We start from the raw sequence: 24,788 nt of genomic DNA, 5'->3' as shown, positions 1-24,788 counted from the left end.
AGTTAACAGTGTGTGTGATGGTACGAAAACAGGTAGGTATAAGAAGTAGATATGGAGACGAAAATACTACATTTAAAATGATCCTAAAAATGTCACATCTATACGTGGCTGCTGAGCCCGTATCATGAGTCACTGACAGTGTCAAAACTGACATTTACACGATCGAGAACGTAATTTACTTTATATATACATCTCGTTTGCACTAATATGCGAGTACGAGCGAGATGTATAGAAAGTAAATTACGTTCTCGACGGCGTTTATGTCAGTGACAAACTGATGGTAGCCGTACTGGAAGATGTATTGTTTTCTATAGAAAACGGAAGTTTCGGACGCCTCGGCTCGGACTTTTTAAACAAAAATAATGAAAATATCTCCAATTCAAACGTTTTAACATCAATTTGCGATTCATAATAATATTAATAATGCATGACTTCATTCGCGTGATAAAATAACCGCCACATTTTATCACCGCGCGATCAAAAGTGACGGACACCGTTTTATCACGCTGTCACTGTAGCTGTAGACAAGAGCGATATATCCGTACTATTATTATACAAACCGTGACAGCACTAAAGGGCTGATTTAAACGCCGCGCGAACTCGCATGCTACATTGTGGGCTGTTGGTTACGTCCAATTCAACCGACCGATCAAAACCCGCAATGTAATGAAACTCGCATGCGAGTTCTCGCATCGTCTAAATGAGCTCTAAGGGTTCCTACAGCATAGTAGGTATCACGGATCATGCATTTAAAAGTAAATTCAGTATGTGATCATGTGTCGCTACGTACCCTTTAATACATAATGGGGACACAGTTCTGATATAAGACATCCCTTTGGGCTTTCACGGGCACAGCGGAGATAACACAGTAGGCCAACTTCAACGATTGTAATATTAAATGAAATCAAATTACCTACAATGAAATGAAAAACCATTATTTCAGGCAACTAGTGTCTCATAGATAAGTACCTTAATAGTAGTATACCTACATGTTATATAAGAAAATATACATCTTCAAACAAAATACTACAACACGTCATCGCTGCGATGCATTACGCAACCCCGCAGTGTCAGGGCGTCGGTCTCGGAACCGCCGCAACTGACACCTTTTTCTCTGTCGCTCTAATTACGCCTGCATTGGAGTAAAAGAGAAAGGTTCGCGCAATTTGCGAAATTCGGTTTTCGCGGTAGCCCCCCTGTTGGCTAAAACTCCTCCTTGGTGGAGTTCACTAGACCTTCAGCCGCATAACCAGGGGAGAGGCCTTTGCCCAGCAGCGGGACACTCAAATAGGCTAATAAAAAACCAACAAATTTACTTTAAATTAATTTCACATCAAGACGTCACATATGCCTGTTCGTATAAACTCGTTTTCTATGGAAAGCACCACGTAATCACCGTTCAGCCGTCATAGAAAATGACAAGATGGACGCCTTGGCCCGGGCCGGGCCCGGTCATAATTTTTTTTTTTTTTTTTTATTAAAAATGGGCTTACTCATGGCCACAGACTAGCCGAGGCGAAGACGTGGCCTACGATGGAGCGAGTCTGCCCAGAAGGTGCCTGTTCACCTTTGATTTGAAGGTTGCCGGGTTATATGAGCTCGGAAATATAGACGCCGGCAAGGAATTCCATTTCTTGGCAGTGCGCATAAGGAAAGAGGAAGCAAAGCGCTTCGTGCGGATCATCCTTTATCCGTATTCCTATCACTCCTATTTTAAACTTCCCTACTGGGCCAGTCTCCAATGCACATTAAAAATGCAACAGCACGTAATGAACCCCGGCATGTTATATTAACCCGTTATATTCAGGGTAAGACACCGCGAGCGACACTCATTAATTAGTAATCTAATAATTAGTTAATGAGCTGGATGTGAAGGGGGAATAAGCAATAACTTAATTGAATGTTTGTTATTAATTTCAATGGTAACCGCAACACTTGTTCGCGAGTTACAATTTTGATTACTTGAACAAATGAAATTAATAGACATACTATGTGTAGGTATCATGATTTAGTATCGTAGTAGGTATTATTCACTTCAACAGCTCAAATAAGTTTACTTCGTTGTTTAAGCATGAGATAAATGACATTAGAAATATAATAATGTCATTTCAACGAGATATTATATTAGGCCCCCTAAAGCAAGGTTCGAATAATATCCATAATTATTATATTTATAGTATGTATTTTATAAATATGTGGTAGTTTATATATATTTTATTTATTTATGTAATTTATAAGTATAGTTTGCTTTTTAGGGTTCCGTAGCCAAATGGCAAAAAACGGAACCCTTATAGATTCGTCATGTCTGTCTGTCTGTCTGTCCGTCTGTCCGTCTGTCCGTCTGTCTGTCCGTCCGTATGTCACAGCCACTTTTCTCCGAAACTATAAGAACTATACTGTTGAAACTTGGTAAGTAGATGTATTCTGTGAACCGCATTAAGATTTTCACACAAAAATAGAAAAAAAAACAATAAATTTTTGGGGTTCCCCATACTTCGAACTGAAACTCAAAAAATTTTTTTCATCAAACCCATACGTGTGGGGTATCTATGGATAGGTCTTCAAAAATGATATTGAGGCTTCTAATATCATTTTTTTCTAAACTGAATAGTTTGCGCGAGAGACACTTCCAAAGTGGTAACGTAACACCATTGTATACCACATTTAATGGCAAATAAATATATTTCTATTTCTATTAAAATGTGTGTCCCCCCCCCCTGTAACTTCTAAAATAAGAGAATGATAAAACTAAAAAAAAATATATGATGTACATTATACCATGTAAACTTCCACCGAAAATTGGTTTGAACGAGATCTAGTAAGTAGTTTTTTTTTTATACGTCATAAATCGCCTAAATACGGAACCCTTCATGGGCGAGTCCGACTCGCACTTGGCCGCTTTTTTTTAACTCACTCAATATATTTTCTCTCTCTGCACCAATTGAAGGTATCTCTGTTTGGCCCTATGGTTGACTGGTAGAGAATGCCATTTGGCATTAAGTCCGCCATTTGTACATTGTTGTAGCCTACAACAATGTACAAATGGCGGTACAACTTGTAGGTATATATTTTGTGCAATAAAGTTTAAATAAATAAATAAATATAAACTCGAAATACTCGGGTTCGATTCGCTCTGTCTCTGTTAGTAGAAAGAATGAGACAAGAAAATGTTTAAATGTCATTCATCATATAGGTATTAAACTTTCATAATAGTCCCCGAGTCATATAGGTAAACTAATCTTTTAGAAACTCGTGTCGAGTAGGTATTAATTCGAACTAAGTATTTCTTTAAAATATTTTATTTCGATTTTTGATAAACATTCGCATGGCTATGGGCAGTCTGTTGAAAATATTTAGGCGTAACCATTAACCAAGGGTCCAAACTAGGGTTCAAATATTTAGTAACTCTAATGAGGTTGGCACCTGTCAAAGGTTTTTATACACGGCGCCAGCATAGGTATTACCTGTCTCTAATATAGTTTTGCTACATATATGGTTTTTGCCTTGGTTTTAGCCCTCTGGCTAGCACATAAAAAAATAATATGACACTATCCGTAGTATTGACAGGTAAAAATGCTGGCGCCGTTTGTAAAATACTTAACCCACCAACCCCATTATGATCTATCCTTCACTACGCCATACTAAAGTAAAATGGCACCAAAGGGTGCAATTCCATAAAACTTTTAGCTATCGAACTCTCAGAATTTAATCCATTACGGGCCCCGAGGTGAGACAAAGAGCGACCCGGAAAAGACTCTCGACTCGACATAGCGTAAGCGTGTTAAGGACCACGGTCATTAGAGTTCACTGTGGCCACGAAAACAGTGGGAAATGTAGTAAAAATTATAAGCTACTTGGAAAATACTAGCCGACAATATGTTAGCATGTTAAGGATACGGGTCTCTATTATTTCCCATAAAGTTTTAAGTCATAAATGTCACAATGTATTGTTTGTCCGCATTTTCATTAGGCATAATTAAAATTTTCTCAGAAACGCGTAACTTTTCAGGATTACCATAAAACAAACCTAACCTATGTATAGGATAACCTGAAAAATTAACGGTTTTAGAATTATGACTAATGATAATCTGACCATCATTATGTCAAACAAAGGATACTAATTAGTATTGCACCGGTTAAGTTCGCCTTTGTACTTCTTACTAATTTTGTGTTATTTTTAATATGTCTTTTTGTACAATAAAGAGTTTACTACTACTACCTACTACTACTAAACCGTTAACTCAGTGTCAAATTGTACTGGTAACCATGGTAACTCCAGGTTTTACCGTTTAACCCCGGGTTAGATCGATGGCCACGTTCACTGAGGCCACGAAAAAAGCGGGAATATGTGTGAGATTAGTTAAGTCTTAGAAAAATTTACCCAAATCGTTAACAATGTGTGTGTAATGTCCATAGAAAAGACGCCGGATTTCCCTAACGTTTTTGACCCGTATACCTACACAAAGAAATTTTAGAACTAAATAGTTAACTACCTTCATTACTAACATTGTATATGTGGTTTTATTTTTATAGGCAGGCAAATAAATGTTCTGGTTTCCACTAAAAATGAACAAACCGCAACTTCAATGGCCATACTTTTATTTCTAAAGCTGGTCTAAGTATCTGCTTTATTTTAGAAAAACTCTTTTACTACAGAGATACTGAGACTGAGACCCTCTAAGACGACTACCCTCATTACAATGGTAGGTAGTTATAAGGAGTCGATTCTGATTCAACCATCTGTTAAGGGTTTGATCTTGTTTCAATACGACCTCCATGAACGCTTCAATCAAACCACCAAAAAAATCGTACCATAAAAAAGGCATCTCACGCAAACCAATAAGCGCATCAATAAGTGTGTTGGACATTGCAGTTGGCATCATCTGCGTGCAGTTCCCATACAAGTTGCAGTCGGGTTGCAGTCCGTCTATATAGGCCCGAACTCAGGAACGTATCAAAACCTTAATAAACGATAAATCAGGATTGGCTTCCTGATATCTGAGAAAATCCGTGAAATAAGCAAAACGTGCTTCTTGCGGCATTCGATCTATTAGCGTTATTAACGTTTTATCTAGATGAGTAAATACTTGGTAAAAGAATTCAACAGTAAATATAATAGATCCTGACTTATGTCTTTGAGAGATAAATTAATCGTAAATAAATTGCTGTACGAGTAGGTACGTTACTTAATTAGGTTTTGTGTAAGTACTTGTGTTAAAATGATTATTGTTTTTCATCCTATTTATTGGTATTGGTTCTCTTCGTTAATTTCTATACAAATTAATAAAAGTTATTGGGCCCTCAAATTGTTAAATAAAAATTTTTTTTGAGGATATAAAATTATGGTCCGTGAATAAAACCAATTGTATGTTTTTTTTTAATTAATAATTATAATTTAACGAACAAAAACAATTATTAATTACAAAATGATGAATGAACTTCTCTATAAATTATTTATGACGGTTTATTTTTGAGAAAATATCAATATTTATTGAAAATAATATTTATTTACTTTATCTTCTCTTATCTTAGAACCGTGCGTCAGAACGATCTAAAACCAAAGTGGCTAAATATTAGGTCAAAAGTACTATCGTATGATAGTTCTCTCAATTGCACTTAACATGCTATGTGGCACTTATCCAGTGTTACCTTGTTAGTGTCCACTATCAAAGCCACATTCAGCATTACTGTGATATTTAATACTTCGATGACAGTAATCCCTCGAGTCCCAAACAGTCACAAATTGTACCTTATGTCCTAGTAATAAGACCTAATTGTATAAACATTGTAACCGTACAATGTGGTCATGATATATTTTCATTTTTTCGGAATGTTTTGGTTGGATTACCCGGACTTTCTCTTTGAGTTTTTAAGTGGGTTTTGTGATGAAGCTTTTTAAATAATTAGACGCACCCAGGCACCACCAGAAATTTGTAAACACATTCGATAGAAATTATATGTAGTATTATTTGTCAGTTGATTCAATATCTTTAAGGATGACTCACGTTAGACCGGGCCGTGTCCGGGCCGGAGCTCCCGGCGCTTACTTTTCTATGACAGATGACAAGTGATCACGTGATGCTTTCCATAGAAAACAAAGCGCCGGAAGCTCCGGCCCGGATACGGTCCGGTCTAATGTGAGTCATCCTTAGGTACCGCTCGGAGACTACACCAGCATAACTGCGGCAGTATCGCAGCGCGATATTAACTGCCGACTGCATTGCTGCCGCAAATGTCAATACTCCGGGCAGAAACACCCTTTACATTATTAAAAATTGGATTTCCTTGTTATCAGTTGTTGGTAAATTCGATTTGTTTAATTTCATTTTCTTTTCTGACAAAAAAGCTACCTTTTATTTGAAAACAGACAATTTCTCCTTTTAAATCGTGCCATCAAACATTAATAAACTGGCGAACAAAAGTTTCTAAAGCACCCACATTTTACGCATCAAATAAAAATGACAAATAACGGACAAAGCAGACATCCTCGTCAGATGAACGCGAAAAATTCAATTCGGCCCCTCATTCATCTCACCATTTCGAAATATCACCAATTTGAAAGAATTGTACTGGTGTCTCATTCCATTTGCTTGCTGAGGACGAGTGGAAATCTTAAACGAAGGATAGTTGGAACCATAGAGAAATATAAGTAAAGAAAGAGTGGTAACTCCATACATCAGTTTTCTTAGCAAAACGCGAGTCATTTCGTAGTCGACATCTGACGTCAATTAGTGGAACTATCAGTTGACCGCTACTTGACACCAGGCTGCGTAGACAACGTGCCGATCGTTTACGCTCCGTAGCGATCGAAACGCAACTGTCACTGTCGCACTAATATGGAAGAGTGATAGAGAGACACAAAGCGATTCGATGACGAAGCGCAAGCGATCGTCACCTTGGCTAGGCCGCCAAATGTCACAATGTATGACGAAAAATGTACTACTAAAACAATTTACAACTAATATTATAAGAACAAAGACTTGAAAATAGACATCCGGTTTAGCCGGTTAAAATATTAGCTGAAAATTGTTGAGCATTTTTCGTTCGTTTCGTTCGTGGCGACATCTATTGTCAACTAGCAGTACTGATAAATTCCGCTACTTGACGCTAGGTGCTGACTACGAAATAACTCGCGTTTTGGTAAGAAAACTGATGTATGGAGTTAACATATTCTTTCTTCACTTATATTTCTCTATGGTTGGAACACAAGCAGCACACACAAGGTCCAAGGAAGCGAAATATAATCCCGCTTTGACCCTATAGCCTCGCCCTAGATACAGTCATATAATATTTTTATTTTTTTGCGAAGGCAAACGAGCAGACGTAGAATAGAATAAAGGGTTTAACCGGTTAACCCCGGGTTAATTGGATGGTGCAAGTGGCGCTTAGTGTCTATAGGTCTTGCTAGACTGGAATTTTTAAAAATCGAACCAGTCATCTCTTGCAGCCAATCAGAACGCGTCCAGATCCCCTTTCTTCGGCCCGTAGATTTAAAATGGTCCAAATGAAATTGCCTTCGCTTTGAGAATAGCCCCTAAAGTGGATTAGATGTTCAGCAATGTCTAATGTTTAAGATTTATAGCTGGCGGCTGATTAGGTAATTCTTAAGATTGAAAATAGAGGAATGAAATGTTAAAGCGCTTTAGATGCTTTTTTGTTTGTCTTAAGATTGGTTAATGGACTTTTCTTGGGAAACTTGGGTTTTGGTCTAATGTAAATACCTAAGTATTAAACAACCGTCATCCTATAGCTCTCGCATCAAATGGTGGTCCTTATGATTATGACAGTTCCATCAAGTCCTTAATTTAAAAAAATATTGAAGAAATTTACTTTCAAAAAGCGGCCAAGTGCGAGTCGGACTCGCCCATGAAGGGTTCCGTATTTAGGCGATTTATGACGTATTAAAAAAAACTACTTACTAGATCTCATTCAAACCAATTTTCGGTGGAAGTTTACATGGTAATGTACATCATATATTTTTTTTTAGTTTTATCATTCTGTTATTTTAGAAGTTACAGGGGGGGGGGGGGGGACACACATTTTACCACTTTGGAAGTGTCTCTCGCGCAAACTATTCAGTTTAGAAAAAAATGTTATTAGAAACCTCAATATCATTTTTGAAGACCTATCCATAGATACCCCACACGTATGGGTTTGAAGAAAAAAAAATTTGAGTTTCAGTTCTAAGTATGGGGAACTCCAAAAATTTATTGTTTTTTTTTTCTATTTTTGTGTGAAAATCTTAATGCGGTTCACAGAATACATCTACTTACCAAGTTTCAACAGTATAGTTCTTATAGTTTCGGAGAAAAGTAACTGTGACATACGGACGGACAGACGGACAGACAGACAGACAGACAGACAGACATGACGAATCTATAAGGGTTCCGTTTTTTGCCATTTGGCTACGGAACCCTAAAAAATGGCAAACATTTTACGTACAATCGCAACGTACAGACGCCATCAGATATATCGGAGCGACCAAGGTGTTCACAATATCTGAACACGCACACTAACGCCCTGACAATAGAGGCGTGTTCAGATATTTGTGAGCGGCTTAGCAGCTCCGATATATATGATGACGACTGTACAACAACTAATCCATATAAAAATGAACTGTCGATCATAGGTAGCTCCGCTCCGGGTACTATCTTAAAGGAATTACAACTCATTAAACAAATTTAAAAAAAATCTCTCTACCCTTCCCAAGTCTACTAAATTCAAAAGGCATATTTAAGTAAAAACTCTCCCTTTGTCTAAGAGACATGTGATTGTGCGGTAGGTCCAAGTATTCCCCTTATCTCCGGAAACCGAATTAACATAAACAAACCTTAGACCTTAGTTAGACCTTAACAAACATAACTTTACCGTGGGTTAAACAGGAAACTACAATATTCCCATATAGTTTACTCTACAGTAGCGACGCGTTTAACGGCAAACATAACTTGGTTAAAGAGCGGAACATACAAACTTAATTTTACCAGTGTTCAAACAAGGAACTAACACTTGGTGTTAAAATTACAGAGGGCTTACCACGTTTGACGTGTTGCCTCCCTGTCACACTTACGTACGAATTTACAAGTGCGACAGAGAGGCAACACGTCGAAGGTGGTTCACGGTAGACCCTCTGGACCTTCCTTCGTCAAGCAACCCCAGGCAAGCGACATCATTAACTTTTTTTTCACTTTTGGAGTTTGTTTTTTAATTCAACTTCCAAGCTATGACTACTACGAGTAGTACTAGGTACTAGCGGTTTAAATACCTATACACGTATGTTCCAAATTTCATTCAAGAACTATTCAAGTCTTAGCCCCCATTCGCACGGGAGCTTTCTTAACGCGCGTTAAAAGAGCGTTTGAATGACACAAATGGATAACCATGTATGTATTCACACGACAGCGGTGGCGCTTTTTATCAAGTGGTGTTGGATTTTCGACTTTAAGCCTTGGTCGTTAAATCGAATTTTAGAGTACATACGGATTCAAGCGCTTTTTTAACGCGCGTTGAAAAAGCTTTCGTGCGAATGGGGGCTTAGAGTATTTGAGATCAATAGCTGTATGACACGGACGGACGACCAGACGTATACACGACGAAACTACAGGATGTAACAAAAATTATGGGGATCCACTTAAGGGCATATTCAGTATCGTGTTCAGATTAGAAAATTTTCATATGTTAAGCTTTTGTGCACAATTTACTATAATGTTCTAACCTGTATTTTAGACTTATGTTCGTGATTTTTTTCTATCATGCGAAAGTCAAAAACTCAGAATTCGAATCACTGAAGACCCTGGACAAAGGCCTCAAGATTGCTGATTAAACTTTTAGCAGACGTAGGATTGTGATCCAAAAAAGAGCTACGACTTTTAATTAAAACCCGTTTTCTCAACCTTAATAGTTGGGAGTACAAATCACACAACCAAGTTGTTTACAGTGGTGCCCCACGGCGGCAAATCTAAGTTTGTACAGAACACGGGATGTCATGTCAGCCATATTTGATCTTTTTGTTTGCACGTTGAGTTCCTCGGGACATGTGTTGAGATAATAATCTCGTGTAAGGTTCGTTAAGGTGTCAATTCGCACCTGTGTCACAGAATAAATAATAGTACTGTAGATTCACTCTCTAACAAAACGCGTCTTTTTCGACAGATATGACCGCTAGGTGGCGCAAGCGCGAACAGGCGTCCGTTCCGTAGCGGTGCGCGGCAACCACTATGGCTAGACACCAAAATTGGTGTCGGCCGCATGTACTTCTAGGTACTTGTAGCGACGCGTCGAAATCGCGGAGTGAGCCACGCCTGCCTGTGTTGTACACCTACCCTGTCTGTACCTACCTGTGTAGTGGGTATTATCTATAGGATTAATTAATTTTTATTCAATATGTTTTGTAAATAATTGACATGATTGTAATATAGGTACAACGCATGACCCAATAAGTTAAAACTAATTTAGTTAGCTACCTGGGCAAGTGGTCCTCTGAGCTTCAACTGTGGACGAGTAGGTATGACTTGAATTTCCAATTTAATATATCAATAATTATAAGTAGCTTGGATGGTATTCAAACATATATATTGCTAATCCTTAAAGTAAACTTCCTTTTAAATGCTAATATTTAAAAAAAAACCATCAGTTTTCTTCTTCAGAATCTTTTCCTCCACCATTTTAGTCCCTACAATAAGGCAATAGAAATTCATATTATCTCTATACCTAAATTTATTCATTGCTCCAAAGCGTACACTTTCCTACAAGCATTACATTCTTAAACAGGCTACTTATCCCACTCATACATATAGGTTAGGACTACTTGAGCGAAAGGGAAGGAAGGAAAATTTGGATGTCGTTTTTGGTACCTATCCAATCCTTTTGTAAATCTCGCTGGCTCCGTATAAATATTGACCAAACTCGTTACCGTGGACCTTTCTGAGTTTATTTGGATTTGTCTTAACCCTCTGTCTTGATTTTCGAGGGTAGTTTTATCTCTTGTGAAATATGTACAAATTGACATTTTTGTGTGGAACTATGGGTTTACTTTAGACGTTGGCTAAGAAATATTGCTAAACGGTTTTGTCTGAAGGCTGTAAGTACTGGTACTATGCAGGTTATGAAAATAAAGTAGGTACATAAAACTTTGCATTATTTTGGGTTTCCCGGTTCCTGTTTTTCATGTAAAGGTGACATTTAAGTGGTAACTGCAGCAACATTACTGTGGCAACGTTATTGTTGCTGCATTTATGCAGGCAAGTCTCTGTCAACAGTAATGCAGCTGCGGTTAACATCCGAACGTCATCTTAAAACATATATTTACGTTCGTATTGACTTGTTTATCATAAAAATCCTCAGTGATTTAAATAACATTAATAAAGAACAATAATTAACTTAACTGTGGACTAATGTGTTTAGCAATCTTCACACAGCTGACGGTCAATGACAAACCTCATCCATATTGTCACGAAAGTGACAGACGTGACTTAAGGGGCCCACTGATTAACAGTCAGCCGGACGGTATCGGCCTGTTAGTTGTTCGGAACTGTCAAATTTTTGTTCTAACTGGCAGGTCGATACCGTCCGGCGGACTGTTAATCAGCAGCGGGCCCCTTATTTTTGAGAAATGCTTTACGCATACCACCCGGCGCGGGGACGAGCCGGGATGGTTATGTGCATGGTCTAATAAAACATGGTCTTCTCTTCCCAGAGTGTCACTTGCCTACGTCACAATAACATTGCCACTTTATTTCATTCAACATAACATGTTACATGGGTACATTATATCTATGGTTAATAAGTTAAAATATTTCTTTATAATTTTATAATTTTCATTTATATGTATTTTATCTTAAATTTTACAATAACACGTCATTTTTAATTATTCGTTAGCAATATCTTCCGATTCACGAAAGAAATTTCAGACGTTCGGGTAATTCTGTTTACACTACTGGCAACACAGGATAGCGCTGTCACATTTGACAATCCGCCATGTTGTCCCTGACCGTCATCCTTGTCGAACGCGTGTTAATTGTTATTTCCTTCTAGCTCAGTGTCATGTCAGCAGTCGCAGTGTTTTCCAAACTTTTCACGTCGTAAGCTTGGTAATTAATGTTTTGTTACGAAAATGGTTGGCTGCTCCATTCGGAACTGTAAGAGTAGGAGTGAAAAGTGCAGTATAGATTTGTTTTATTTTACTATGTTTCTGCATGAATAACTTAAAATTAATGCCGTTAAAATAATTTTCACCGTTGGTTAAAATTCTCCCACATTTTAAAGTTTGAGAACCTGTAAACAGCATGATGACGTAGGCAAGTGACAGTTAGGTCATTCGCGAATCTCGGAAGAGAGTACCAGGCGGAGTATATTATTATACCATGGTTATGTGGGACTCCCTGTTGTGGGCTAATGAGACCCCAGGTTTACCCACTAAAACCCCTCTGTTGCCGCCTCGCTGCTATACGGCGAGGTCCCAGAAACGCCGAAGTACTCTTCCGCAACCTCGAGTGGGCCCCTAACTCAACCTACGTCGCGTTCTAAAATACCTACAAGTTAAAATGTCCGTTTGAGATCAATAAAATCTAAATCCAAATCAAAATTTAAATAAAAATGGACATTCTTGCTACATTCTAAAGTACAACGAACGTATAGAAAACATGAAACACGTGTACAATCTTTTTGTTCGTGAACATGGGTAGTAATCGGGCGACATAGATAACGCAAAGTGTCCCGATTTCTTTTTTTATTATAATGTATCGGCTATCGGGAGAAAGGTCCATTTTGTCCGTGAAGAATATTTTTGTTCTTATTGAAATTCCGATCTCATTCATGTGACAGGGAGTAAATTAATCAAAAGTGTTAACCTCCATACAATGATGTGAGCTTTGTAATCGTTGTAGGTGGCGCTTTTAAAAATTGTCTACTTACTGCTATGTATTTGTAACTTCGAAACTGCACTGTTAACGGCATAAAAAGACAATGAAAGCAAAATAAGCATTATTTTTATAATAACCATCTATCTATACCTTCAACTTTTTTTAACCTAAGTATGTTTAAAATGCTGTTATGCCTGTTATTAAGTTTTTAATGCATTTGTATGCAATGTTTATGAGAGCGCTCAGGATAGTTCAATTTTTGGTTTTGAAGTCATAAATAACGGAAAATGAATGCAAACCTAATTAATATGGTCATTAGCGTTACCTACAACATTGTCAAGGCACGCGGTGTATGAAGGTTGTCAGTCTTCTATATTAACTAGCCTCTGAATGTGACAACAAAATGTTTGGATCTCGGTGCGGATGATAATGACAAAGATTATGTCAACACGGTGACATGGATTCATAAACATGTTCTTAAAAACATGAGCGGTGATGTTGTCTACAATGTTGAGGCTTAGTTGAGTTGTTTCACTGTTTTTATTATTATTATTTTGGTATTAACCCCTCGTATGCGGCCTGTCAAATTTGATAATTGAAAAAGTGACCTTCACATTTAAAACAATAGATTTCAATTCTCACGCACGGATCCGTGTTTAAGCGTACGAAGGGTTAATGTCTAGCGGAGACAAGGGCAAGTCAGTTTTAAGTGTGTTCAGTGTAAATTTCATTCGATAGCGTGACATGGCGTACATATTATGCGTTTGCGTTAAGTGTCATTTGGTATTGGATTTTGAGTTACCAAAACGTCCCGCATAGCGCGCTGTTCAAAATCCCATAGCTAATATGGTTAATTGACGTATCCAGAGACGAAAATGAGAACTACGTTTGTATAGAGAAGCGGCATGAAAATGTCTGTCGTCCACTAGTTACTATCATCTAAAATAACGAAGCGTACTACGTACCTACCTAGGCGAACAATACGCGAACGCGAAACGAAGCGATGCGGCGCGGGGTGAATCAATCCTTTGATGCCTATAGAAATCGTCAGAGCCGTTTCCGAGATCCCCGAAATATTTATAAAAAATAAACAAGAATTGATATATTATAAATATAATATAATATATAATAGTTTCGTTCCAAACTGTGATGTACCCGTCCAATATATCAGGGCTACATCGAGAGGTGTTCCGTAACAATGGGTTCATTTCCAAACCGCGTAAATCATGGGTTCTTAGGCCGGGAGCTCAACTTAATTACTTCATCTTATACCTTTAAACGAGCAATTCTTGTTTATTTATTTATTTATATATATATTTCGGGGATCTCGGAAACGGCTCTAACGATTTCGATGAAATTTGCTATACGGGGGTTTTCGGGCGCGAAAAATCGATCGAGCTAGGTCTTATCTCTAGGAAAACGCGCATTTTCGAGTTTTTATATGTTTTCCGAGCGAAGCTTGGTCACCCAGATAATGGAAGATAAAATATATTAATTTCATATATTAAGCTGTAACGTCTGTAAACGATAATTATCACAATGCTTAGAAATAAAGAAAAGTGGATAACCCAGAGTCGCGAGTTCGATTCTCACCCAAGATAATGAGTTTTCTATTTTTCCTTTATACGTAATATCTAAGCATAACAATTTCATTTGTAGATTCATTTTTAGGGTCCCGTACCCAAAGGGTAAAAACGGGACCCTATTACTAAGACTCCGCTGTCCGTCCGTCCGTCCGTCCGTCTGTCACCAGGCTGTATCTCACGAACCGTGATAGCTAGACAGTTGAAATTTTCACAGATGATGTATTTCTGTTGCCGCTATAACAACAAATACTAAAAACAGAATAAAATAAAGATTTAAGTGGGGCTCCCATACAACAAACGTGATTTTTGACCAAAGTTAAGCAACGTCGGGCGGGGTCAGTACTTGGATGGGTGACCCTTTTTTGCTTGTTTTGCTCTATTTTTTTTTATGGTGCGGAACCCTCCGTGCGCGAGTCCGACTCGCACTTGGCCGGTTTTTTCATTTTGAATTAAGTTTATTATTCGGTACCTATAGTTACAAAAATACGTCTACAATGTACTTACGCCTCCAAAAATATACAAACAACATTCAACAATTAAAACTGACTTAAACAAGATTATAGGTATAAAATGAATACAAATAATACTTATTATCCATATAAATAAAGCTACCTGCATATTATTTTTCTTCTTATTTTAATATTATCTTGCAGTTTTATTTATGGTACCTCCCTACTATTGGTACTAGCTAACTTGGACGCAAAATTTACTTACTGCTGTAGCGCAACGACCCGAAGTAGATCACCACCAAACACCAAACCACCACACCAAAGACCGCCATGCTACTCTGTCCAAAGCCGTTTCTGTCCAGTCGACGGCGCCAAGTTCGCTAAGGTCTTACTGCACTTCGTCTCTCCAGCGGTACCTAGGGCGTCCAGACTCACAAATTTAACCCACACTTATAGAAAGTATGAAATTTATAAAGTTTAGGAACCGGGCCATCTCAGGCGCCAGTACCTTATTCAATCAAAAACAAATTTTATAGCTCAAAACTCTCACCAGCTCCCGTTCAGACCCTCTACCAGAGGTCACAAAGACTTAATGAAATTCCGAGCAGCCGTAATTGAACCTATTATATCTTGTTAGATCTATTGTTTGAAGAACAATGAAATATGCTCTAAACATTAATCTGCCTTTTGGTTCATTTGGCTCCTGGGTTACGGGGAAAGTTTTTTGAAGAGAGTTCAAGGGTTAATTCAAGTGTGGTATTTAATCGAGGGTTGTGTTATTTAGGGTTGTGTTGTATTATGTAATATGGGTTTTAAGACCTGAAATAAATATTTTTATTCATTTTATTTAGGTAGTTAACACATTAACTGCCAGCGACTCGCTAGGGGAGTTCACTGTTCGTAGGCGCTTTTCGCTACATACGGTTTTTCCCGTGTTATCGGCTACGCGCTACGCTGGCACTGAATGTATTATGGACACTTTTTATTTAAAAAAATTAGGCCTATTATTGTGCCCCACTCCTGGCCAAAAGCGTCCACTCTCCCTTTCCAATCCCCCCTATGCTGAAACGCATCCAAGTCGTCCCGCCATCTCTATCATAAAAAAATGAATAGTTTTTTTTATTTTAATGACCACATAGCCTAGTCGGTTAGTGACTGAACTAGCATGACAAATACGAACGTTTCTGAGAAAATACGATGGAAAACAAATACGCACTACATCATTGTGGCGACCACCAGTTTGGCACTGACTTACACGCCATCGAGAACGTTATTTACCTTCTATGCATCTCGCTCGTACTCGCATATTAGTGTGAGCGAGATGTATAGAAAGTAAATTACGTTCTTACTGGCGTATATGTCAGTTTCGACACTGTCAGTGACTCATGGTACGGGCTCTGTAGGTACTCGTATCGTGCGATGTTTGACAGTTTTGTAGTGACATTGCCACCTTTCATGACATTGTCGTATTTTAATGCCACTCTTCAGTGTTATAAATATTAATGTGATTTGAACGCGATTCGTTTTAAATATTTATCAAAAAACATTGGATTGTATGCCTTTGTCCATGCTAGCTGATTTTTATTTTGTTGCGAGAGCTTTTTGGGGAATAAATTAGGATTATACATTCGAAATTTCAATCGCAGCTAAACACTGTATAAAATAAAATAAACACCGAGTTATGAATTTACATATTTATATTGCCCTCTGTTTATATAATGGTACTTATAAAATATTCATTATTGTACATATAACATTGTAACAATCAGAGAATTTTATACAAATTGAATAAACATAATACCTACTCGTACAACAATTAAAAAACTGAATAATAAATCTTATATTTACTTCAAATTTAATGCACCGACCCAGCCATTATACATGTTATCATCCGATTTGAAATACAGCATGCAATCTTCTTCATTTGTAAAAAAAAAAACAACGGGTTGCACTCCGGGAGTGCCGACAGAAGTGAAAACTCAATGACTAGTCCAAAATGTCTGCAGCACTATGTATAATTGACCCATCCTCCTTTCTATTGAAAAACTTTAGTTCCGAAATTGCTGGCCAGTGAGCTTGTTTATAATTCGAAATTCAGTAGCGTTAATTGTTTAAAATTCGAATAGAAATTGGAAAGTTACCTTGCAAACCTCGCATCTAAATATATTTGGTCATGATATTTCGAGTTTTATTCACCAGTACTAGAGTTCACTTTTATTAGCGATTTCATCAAGATGTAGCTTTATTGAATTATATTTGAGTGATATAAAGTTAGAATGTAACTATGAGATCCTCGTATTTCAGCACGTACAAGATCAGAACCTTTTTCATGTAATGTCATTGGGTTTTTCTTTATTGATTTAAATGCCATCTAAATGAGTGGCCATCTAAACCTTACGGTCACGTGATCGCCTTACGCTGTCTCGAGTTTATCATTTTTTCCCCACCTCAAAAAGTGCCCAGCGCCGCTAAAGAAGTTTTCACTTCAAAAATTAATTATTTTATTCAAAACATAATATTTTCTTTGTTAACACAAAACAGTAGTTTATGTGAATGATACATAATGAAAAGCATTAAAATACGAGTGCAGCTTTATGAAAGGAATCATCAGTGAGATACAGCCTGGTGACAGACGGACGGACGGACGGACGGACGGACGGACGGACGGACAGCGGAGTTTTAGTAATAGAGTCCCGTTTTTACCCTTTGGGTACGGAACCCTAAAAATAGTCTAAATAAAACCTTAACAGTTTTGAATGATTCACGGTTAGTTTCACTAGACTTATACTCGTATCGACCGGGACAATACAAAAGGTAATCACGGTTCATACCCCGGTCGATATAAGTCTAGTAAAAATAAAAATTTCACACTAAATCCAAAGGTTTTCTTTAGTAAAATCTTCACCCTAAATTGACTCGACAAGGCTTACGGGTCTAAAATATTTGTTCGGCCCACAGATAAGCGTGAGTTGGGTTCACCTGTCATGTGGGTTTTTTTGACCCTGAGATTGTGGAGGGATTATAGCAGAGGATTTTTTAATTATTCTGGAGTGGGCTTAGTTAATACTTAGCTGTAGATAGTGGATCTACCTGCCATCGCCTATACAGTTGAGTAAAGGAGGACTCACGCTAGACCGGCCGTGCCCGGGCCGAGGAGGCCGACATGTCATTTTCTATGACGGCTGATCGGTGATCACGTGGTGCTTTCCATAGAAAACGAAGCGCCGGAAGCTCCAGCCCGGACACGGCCCGTTCTAACGTGAGTCATCCTAATATTAATGGAATGAACAACCTTGGGGCATATTACATTTACCAAAAGATGTCAAAAGTAGAGTCTGTGCGGAAAGAGAAGAGTCGCGAAATGTATGGGCTCCCTTACAATACAATGAGGCCTAAAGGTGACGTTCCGATGCAGACTGCATTAGTAGTAATTACTGCCGTATTGCAGCGTGACATTACTGCCAAGTGCCGACAGGATTACTGCCGCAAATTTCAAAATTCCGGGCAGCAATATCGAATTGTTTGATGTTTCCTAGAGTAATGCAGTCTACTACAACAGTAATCGATGTTGCTGCAGAATTTTCACATTTACGGTAGTTGTGATGTAGGAGTCAAGCAGTAGTGTCGCGCTGCAATACTGTAGCAGTAAAGACATATGTAACTCCGTACAAGATGAATATAGTGTAAGGAAAAAACGTGCCTCGGAAATCAAGAAAGAGTCGAAGAAATTCTCGGTTAGCTGGCGCATCGCGCACACACCTTTGGCCTATGCTTGGCTAGATGGCGTTGACGACACCATTTCAATATTTCATATTTAACAATTTTAACACATAGGTATCAGTGAAAGAACATGGGTCGAAATGATATAAAAATAATAATGTAATTTATCCATATATACACATTTTTTGTTAGTTTTATACATTTTAATTTTGAGTTTTAATCGTGTGTCGATAGATGGCAGTAAATTTACTGTGACAACAAAATTTACTATGACTGGACCCCTCTATACTAAAATAGCTATTCTCTTTGTGTAGCAGTAATGCTGGTGCAGTCTGAATCCGAACATCACCTTTACGTTGACCTCAATCTTACAACTCGCTACGTACATTTTTAAGTATTCGATCGTTCCCTAACATTTCCTTACATATCTTTATTTGGGTGCTCCGATAAAAAAATAATGTCCAACATTAAGGGGAGGACTTAATTTAAATATTTCTATGCTCGCTCCGTCGCTTTCCTTCTCGCTGAGTTTACTATTGAGGTCTCTTTCGGGACCGCGATAAGTCACAGACCGACGGCGGGTAAATGCCTTTTTAAGTGAACTTGAACAGAACGTTCCTTGTTTAGGGGTCCGCGGTCAAATAATATTTGGTAAAATATGGTTTTATGTTATGTATTATTAAAGTATTTATTACGAGAAAGTAGTGATTTACTTAAAATCATCAATCAAATTACAGATAGAAGAATTGTATATAGTCTGTTCAGGCATTAGCGCTTATAATGTAGGCGGATCCCTTTGTTTGACATAATGATTGAAAGTCATAATGTAATGATTGTCAGATTATCATTAGTCATAATTCTGAAATCGTTAACATTTCAGGAATTTCCTAAGGTTAAACAGGTTAAGGTAAAACAAACCTAACCTAATGTATAGGATCCTAGATACATTAGGTTAGGTTTGTTTTATGGCAATCCTGAAAAGTTACGCGTTTCTGAGTAAAACCAAATTATGACTAATGAAAATGCGGACAAACAATACATTATGACTAAAAACTTTATGGGAAACATTAGAGACCCTAATGTAGGTAGGTACATACAGTATTGTAAACTAACGAAAACCATTTACTCAAACTCGTTAATGTGTAGGTCACACTGAGCAACTTTTACTATGGCACCAACCCCGAAATTGCGTAAAATAAATTGACTCTCCCATAGAAAACTTCAATGCTAGACCAGCAAAATGTATGAAACAACCAATTTTTTTTTTTGATTTCGGGGTCGGTGCCATAGTAAAAGTTGCTCAGTGTGACTTACACATTAACGGGTTTGAGTAAATGTTTTTCGTTAGTTTACATACTGTATGTGATACTTCATAGCTCATCCTAGTTTAAATTTCATTCGATAGCGTGTCGTGCGTTCGCGTTTGAGTTATGTCTATTTTTGTATGGGATTTTGAACAGCGCGGTAAGCGGGACGTTTTGGAAACTCAAAATCTCATACAAAATGATGCTTACCGCAAACGCGTACGTCACGTCACGATGTCGAATGAAATTTACACTAGGGGTACTGAACCCTCATTCCACACGGCCCGTTCGGCCACAATGTAAGTATATTCCCTCCGTTAGGGTTGTGATCGGGCGGTAAATTTAATGTTGAATGATTTTAATTACATTGTTTCGTTTTACAGCCCTGTTGTGGATAGATCGTGGCAGTGGAAAAAGGTCGTATGTAGCCATTATCATTTAGTTGAAGACAAACTGAATCGTCAATTATAGATCTTGTGCCATTGAAATACGGTTTACAAATGATCAGTTTAAATGAATACGGTTATCCTAGTGCTTTTATCACTTGGATGTGTAAGTATAGTGACTATGTAATGATCATAAAATGGGGTGCATCATAAGATAATCACGCAGGCGGTTAGCTTTAATATTATAATGGAAATTTTATTGACATTTATAGTGGTAGGTACCTAATGTACTTAAAATGCTTTGAATATTTCTGCAGACATTTCAGATATTAAGGTAATTGTAGTTTAAGCTTAAAGTTAGTTACTTTGATTTACGTGACTATTTATCTTTTCATTCATATTTTTTACAAAAATAGCATGAATAAAAAAACCGCACAAGTGCGAGTCGGACTCGCGCACGGAGGGTTCCGCACCATCAACAAAAAATAGAGCAAAAAAATTGTGTTTGTTGTACGGTACCCTTTAATATTTATTTTATTTTATTTTTAGTATTTGTTGTTATAGCGGCAACACAAATACATCATCTAAGAAAATTTCAACAGTCTAGCTATCACGGTTTATGACATACAGCCTGGTGACAGACAGACGGAAAGACGGACAGTGGAGTCTTAGTAATAGGCTCCCGTTTTTACCCTTTGGGTATGGAACCCTAAAAATTTACCTACTGATGTCTGTTGGATGTCTGACTTGTCGTGGATACCTGAATACCTAATAATTCGAATATTTTCACATCATTAGAAAATATTTTACTTGTTAATAATAGGTAGATCATTGAAAGATTAATTGATTATTCAAAAATGGATTTTATGTATCAGATAACTACACACTTCCTTATTGACGATACCTATTTTGTATAATGCGTAACAATAAATTGTTATCCATTTTTTGCTTCAAAAACCTTTTCTTCCCAAAACTTTTCCAAGTAACCCAGTTACTGAATAATAAATCAAACCTATGCCGGAATACAAAGTTTTGGGTAAAAAACGTAGTTATTGTGATACCACACTTTGCTTCGTGGGCGGTGTAATGATTTGTAGGCTGCAACCTTGTCAAAGCAAGCCAGCTGTTTATCCCCTACAATACCCTTAATACTTAATCTTTAAATTATTGAGACAAGGTTCCATGTTGACCCACAATCAAACGCCGTATCTGATTTATGTTTTTTTTGGTGATTAATTTAAAATTGTAAGTTATCTCACTTCGTTCCGACCTTTAATTGGAATTTATTGACTAATGTGTTTTTAACAAATGTAATTTTTCTTCTTAGATTATAGTTAATTTATAAGTTAGTTTTGTTAATTAGGAATGAGTGATTGGAGTTATAAATTAGAAATAGAAAGGTATGTTGTCAAATCATTTATTTTATTACAAGAGTTAGAAAAATATTTACAACACGTATATATCTAACCTATGATTATTACTTTATTCAAGAGTCACACGAATCTCAAAGTTACGCTCTCATTGCAAAACTACATTCTGAATTAACTAAAAATTATTAATTAAATTACATTATTCAAGTAACATATATATATCTATGTCTGGTACTAGTTTTTTCTGCTACAAATGTCACTCACCAACGCGTGCGCTATGAAAAAGCTCCTCGTTTTAGAGCGAAACATGCCAAGCAATTATCGACTTTATCAACGTGAGTGACCCGGGTTAATATCACTACATTGGTTGTATAAAACAAAGTCGCTTCCCTCTGTCTGTCCCTATGTATGCTTAGATCTTTAAAACTACGCAACGGATTTTCATACGTTTTTTTTAATAGATAGAGTGATTCAAGAGAAAGGTTTTGTGTATAATTTGTTAGCCCGTGCGAACCCGGGGCGGGTCGCTACTATTTAACAAGTCATTATAGAATTGACCAAACGTAGCAACCTTAAATAGGTTTATTTTGAAATTCTATTGACCTAAAACTGTCTATCAATTTAAAGTTCAATTTCGATAGATAATTGCTTTCGAAAACTGAAATTGCTTTTGGCTCGAAACTCTAACTTAAATTGTGTATTATGTGAATACATGGACTAGGGGAGACCGAGGTGAGTCAAAACAGAGGAAAGTTGAAACAACATCAATTTCGCGGTATTCATAATCGTCTTGAGACAACGCATATTGTGGGACCAGCGGACGCTATAGTTCGTTTTTTTTTTTTGCATTAGAAAGAAGGTAAGCGACCTTGACATGTCTTTTAATTTAAAAACGCTTTTTAAAAATCAGTAACTATTTCTTATTAAATCAGGTGGTTTATTATAAATGATCGTATTAGATTCATAATTGTTACATATTTGTCATTATTTATTTTAAAAACGTGTTTTTCAATAAAAACACACGTCAAGATTGTCTACCTTATTTCTAATGCTAAAAAAACGAACTATAGGACAAGGCTAAACATCTGTATTCCCGTCGTCTGTATTCCCTGAAAAATATGACGTCGGTCTCTTTAAGCAAGAGTGAATAGACTATTACTGAACCGGTGAGCTCCATCTTAGGCTCTGTCTTCACTTTCCATCAGGTGTAACTAGAGCCAATCGCCGATCAGCTTATAAAAAAAAAACATAGTTTTCAAGCTCGACAACAGTTATAATGTCTCAAAATTGACATTGTTTCAACCTACCCCTGTTTCAACTCACCACGGTCTCCCCTACTTATTACCTATTAGCTTCTGCCGGTGACTTTGTCTGTGTGAAATGATGATGATGATTGGAAAAAAAATATCTTATATCCTTGCCCGGGTTTCAAACTATATTCATACCAAATTTCATCTAATTCGGTTCGGTTTAGGCGTGAAGGGTTAAAAGATAGACAGACAGAGTTACTTTTTAACCGACGAAAAAAACGGAGGAGGTTCTCAAGTCGACGCGTATATATATATATATATATATATATATGTCGGAGCGAGACACCAGAAGGACGTATTGCAGTGTTACAGTTCATAGCTTTAAACGCCTGTATAAAATCGATTAGCAATGTTTGGCTACATATTATTTGCTTGTAACGGAATCCTAAAGTTGCGTAGAGAGTAACGCCACCATCTATTGGCGTATTGATGAACTAAGATGACAGGTAGAAGGCTTTGGAACGTCAAGAGGGGTATCTTGAGTGAAAGTAGGCACGAGCAGGCATTTTTGTCGTTATGTTGGTAGACTGGTCAGGCAGGTTTACCAACTTGAATTGGAGGCGGGAGCGGTTGGCTCCGCCGCTGGAACTGGCTTCCTTCTTCTTGATCGGACCGCGCTAGAGATCGGACGTTAGCCAAGCTCGTGCCTAATTCGCTACGTTCCTGAAGGCTTATACCTGAAGGATTATTCTGAAAGTTTATAGATTCTCACGTTCTTTAACCGTTTATCTAAGTGTTTTATTCCAAGTGTTATTTTGATTTCTTATGTGCCATTAGAAGCTTACTTTTGTAAAATAAAGATTTGAACGATTTCAAGTGATCTTTTTATTTTAAATAAAATCATTTTAGAATAGTGATTGGTCGTTTTGATAATTTAGTACTGAAATATAGTAGGCACTAGTATGGTTAACAAGTCTGAATGTTTATTTCATGCGTGGGTAGCATACCTACTATTTTGGCTGTGAAGTAATATATCTAGGTACTACCCCCACGCGCCCACCGCCATCGGGACCATCCGTCCCCGATATATATATAAATATTTTTTTTTTATGTATGACCACGCATAACTTTTTACAGAGTAGTTCGATTTTGATAATTATTTTTTTATTGGAAAGGGTATACCCCGAAGTTGGTTCCATATAAATTTGAAAAAAAAAGGGTAGGAAAATAGGACACTAAAAATGGAAAAATAAAAACTTTTTACAAAAAAAATAAAACCGACTTCAAAAAGGATGAAAAAATAAAATAAAACCGACTTCAAACATATCAGTTGGTAACGCATAGACTTCAAAAAGGATAATATTTTATTTCATCCTTTTTGAAGTCGGTTTTATTTTTTTTGTAAAAAGTTTTTGCGGTCATAATATTAGTAGAAATTGGTATGACAGAGGGGCTACCGCGAAAACCGAATTCCGCAAATTGCGGGGATCTTTCTCTTTTACTACAACGAAGGCGTAATTAGAGTGACGAATGAAAAATGCCCGCAATTTGCGAAATCCGGTTTTCGCGTTAGCCCCTCAGAACCACAATATAGGTAATGAAAATTACTCTAAAACCTGCAATAACTGCTATGTACAAAAGGTTACAAAAATATATTTCAAGGTTATTTTGAAATAAAAATAATTATGTTACTTTCTACTTACGAAACATGTTCTCTACAAAAGGGTGAATCAACTTGTTCTTGTCACTGGTGGCCATACGGGTCACTTTTTAGGGTTCCGTAGCCAAATGGCAAAAAACGGAACCCCTATGGATTCGTCATGTCTGTCTGTCTGTCCGTCCGTATGTCACAGCCACTTTTTTCCG

At 37.3% G+C, this 24,788-nt stretch overlaps 1 protein-coding gene across 1 annotated transcript in view; it reads left to right on the top strand.

Annotated features, from left to right (window-relative positions):
- LOC134661010 (protein madd-4) overlaps positions 1 to 24,788 on the top strand; it is a 431,812-nt gene that overhangs the window by 178,039 nt on the left and 228,985 nt on the right. The window lies entirely within an intron of this gene.

Source organism: Cydia amplana, chromosome 2 (genome assembly GCF_948474715.1).
Source record: "Cydia amplana chromosome 2, ilCydAmpl1.1, whole genome shotgun sequence".
Lineage (NCBI taxonomy): Eukaryota > Metazoa > Arthropoda > Insecta > Lepidoptera > Tortricidae > Cydia > Cydia amplana.
The sequence above is the reverse complement of the archived record's forward strand: the minus strand, read 5'-3'. Positions and strand labels throughout refer to the sequence as shown.